Source organism: Pteropus vampyrus, unplaced genomic scaffold (assembly GCF_000151845.1).
Source record: "Pteropus vampyrus isolate Shadow unplaced genomic scaffold, Pvam_2.0 Scaffold1934, whole genome shotgun sequence".
NCBI classification, from domain to species: domain Eukaryota; kingdom Metazoa; phylum Chordata; class Mammalia; order Chiroptera; family Pteropodidae; genus Pteropus; species Pteropus vampyrus.
This window is the reverse complement of record NW_011890715.1, coordinates 4,527-7,611: the sequence shown is the minus strand read 5'-3', so window position 1 is coordinate 7,611 and position 3,085 is coordinate 4,527. Positions and strand designations below refer to the sequence as shown.

The following is a 3,085-nucleotide window of genomic DNA, read 5'->3' as shown; positions in this document are numbered from 1 at the left end:
GCGCCCTGCCCCACCTTCCAGGGTACTCACGGGATCTGCTCCAGGATGGTGAGCACCCCGCTCCCAGGGCTGGGCCCGCCGGGGACGAACGCCTTATAGTCCACAATCATCCACTGGTTGTTATACCTGCCGAGCCCGGGGAGGGAGGACTGAACAGACCCCGGGGCCACAGCCCCAGCAGCCCCCTGCCCCCAGCGCTCCACACAGCCAGGAATCACGGGGCACGGTGGCCTGGGGCTGTCTGGCCATCTGACTGTCACTCTGGTACTGCAGCTGGACCAGCTGTCCTCAGGCTCTTCTCCCATCATGTGGTTGGCGTGCTCCAGAGGACTCTGGCTCCCTGCTGCTTACTGGGACAAAGGTCACCTCTGCCTGGCAGTCGAAGACCCTGTACTATCCAGGTCTGGTGTCTCTGATTCACAGGGTCCTCATCCGCCCATGTCCACCTCCTCGGATGGAACCTCCTCACTGTCCCCAGAGCTCAAGTTCCAAATTCTCTTTCTGTCCTTCCTCTGGGGACCTTTCCCTGGGTGGAGGAGCAGGTAAGGGAGGGGCAAATGCTTTCCCTCCCTGAGCCTCAGTTTCCCCATGTATAAAACAAGAGAGGGGACTCTAGGACTCCTTCCGACTCTACTGAAAATCTGTGAAAGGGCTCTGCCGAGGGTGTGGGGTGTGTGGCCCTGGTGCCACATTAGGTCTCCTTGGGTCTGAGGATGAGGGGGAGGTTGGTCCATTTCTTGGGTGGGGAGGCCACAGTGCCAGGAGCCCACTCACGTGCCACTGTTGAACGTCTTGAAGACATCCGCCCAGGTGGCCCCGTCCACGGCCAGGCGGTTGGCCAGGGGGTTGCGCAGCCACTCCATCACACAGCCCTCGGGCTTCACGTACTTCCACAGGTCCCGGTTCCTGTTGCCTATGGTGGTCTCCAGTGTCACCTGCGGGGGGCGCTGCGTTGAAGGGCCACCTGACGTACGGCCGGGCCTGCTGCCACCACTGGCAGAGTGCTGCTCTAGTCGCGGTTCATACAGTGACTATTTAAGTTTTGAAACTTCACATTCTGGTTCAAGTGCCTGGTCCTCGCCGGTCTCTTGCATGAGCATCGAGGGGGATTCATGATCATGCGTCCAGCTTTGCCAGGGGGGAAGAGCCACTGAAGAGCCCAGGGCGCTGCTCCTAGGGACCCACGCCTCCCACCAGGTCGGTCAACTCTCCCCAGAGGCGGCAGCCCGTTTCTACCCCTTCCTCGTGGTTTCGCAGGGGAAACTGGGTGGCTTGAGGCTGTTAGCCTGGCAGACTATTATAATCTCAATAAACTCGTGGTCCTCCCGGGAAAAACATAGCATGACTATTAATGCCCCTTCATACTGAGTGGTAAACTGAGGCCCGAAGAAGCTAAGAGACTTTCCAAAGGTCATGGCCAGTAAGTGGATGGGCCAAGATTCGATCCCCAAACTTCCAGCTCTTAAATCAGTGCTCGTTCTCCTATAGCAGGATATTAGCATGCTTCTCCCTTTCTCATACAACGCTGGAAAACAGCTAAAAGACAGCGCTAGCCACAAACGTGATGTTCCCAAGAGGAATCTATCAAGCGAGCCTCCGAGAGGCCAAGCCCAGGCAGGAACAGCTCCTTCCACTCCCTCCCGCTGTCCTTTCCTTGTCACTCGACCGGCTGCTCTTAGCATCCGAAACCGTGGCCAGGAGTCAGACTAGCCCGGCCTCCAAAGCCCCCGGGAGCAGCTTCCTCTCTCTACGGCAGGGGAGTTTTTAACTCAGGGAGTCCGCGCGGGCTTGGATGGGGAAAACATTCTATCTTTAGTTCCACTGACATCCAACTGAAGTCCAGCCTCTCCTTCCGCTGTTAACGCAGGTGACATGCCACAGAGGCACTGGCGGTACCTGAGACCGCCGCTGACAGAAATCACAGATGTTTTCCCAACAGACGACAGGGTTGCATATATCGCAAAGCATCGTTTGTTCCTCGTTACTTCTAAATGATGGGAGGTGGCACACCTGCCACCAGAGCTTGTAATGTAATGTGCTAATAAAGCAGCACATGTATTTCAAGTCGACTTGTGCAGAATTTTGATAAACACATTTCGGTATAATTGGTTTCCTTTCTAATCCCACATATTTTGCTTTACGCACTTAAAAGCATTCTGGGAGGAGGCTCACAGCTCCCCAGATGGCCACGGGGGTCTGGGAAACAAAACCAGTTCAGGACCCGGATGGAAGGTAAACTGTCCACCTGTAAATTTCGCTGTCCTCTCCATGGCTTCATTCCGCTGTCCCCACCCCAGAGTGCAGCACGGGGGTCCCCTTGGCCGCTGCCTGGTCTTCTCATGCCTCTTTCAACTTAAGGGGACCAAACCCCACACTCCCCTCTAAAAACTAATAGAAAAGAGCCCTTCCCCACTCCCCTTCCCCACTCCCCTCCCCCTCTCCCCAGGGAATTCGCGGTTTCTGCCCAAGTATCTTTTTTAAAGCCATGTTTTTCCTTCTTTGCAGCGTTGCCCTGGCGATCACAGGGCTCACTGGCTCCACGACGGGTGCCAGGGACAGACTTCTAAACGAGTTTGGACCCCGGCCAGGAAAACCGATAAAAACATCATAAACAACATTTATTCAGAAGACCTGGCTAGATTAGAGGGGTTTTGTGGAAAGCAAGAGAGAGGGCAGTATTTTAGAGCAAGGTCGTGCGGGAGAGGGACAGTTTATCCTAAATACGTAAGAACAGAAGGAGGCCATTGAGGTCAAGGATATTACATAAGGGCCCCGAGACCAGGGATTTCTGAGGAGCTGCGTCGCAGTGCAGAGCCCCAGGCTGGCTGCAGGTTTTGGAGGCCCGGGAGTCTGCATTTTACACCCCCCCCCACACACACACACAAACCCCACCGGCGTCCAAGCACCCAGCACGGGAGAATGGGCCTTGTCCTTGGGATGGCGATGGGAGCCGTGCCCAACTGCCCACCCGGGGAGAAGCAGCCCCGGGAGAAAGAAAGGTGACACGGAGGGGGACTCACCAGCCCAGTGCCCAGGACGTAGAAGTCGTCACAGGAGAAGATGGTGCCGGGATAGGACGAGAAGA

General features: G+C 56.2%; 1 long non-coding RNA gene across 1 annotated transcript; it reads right to left on the bottom strand.

The window, feature by feature from the left end:
- Nucleotides 1–47: 47 nt before the first annotated feature.
- Nucleotides 48–3,085, bottom strand: LOC105310298. The gene is made up of 3 exons (XR_897481.2): nt 3,021–3,085; nt 775–935; nt 48–126 (listed from the first exon to the last, which is right to left on the bottom strand). It is a non-coding gene; the product is annotated as an uncharacterized LOC105310298 (long non-coding RNA).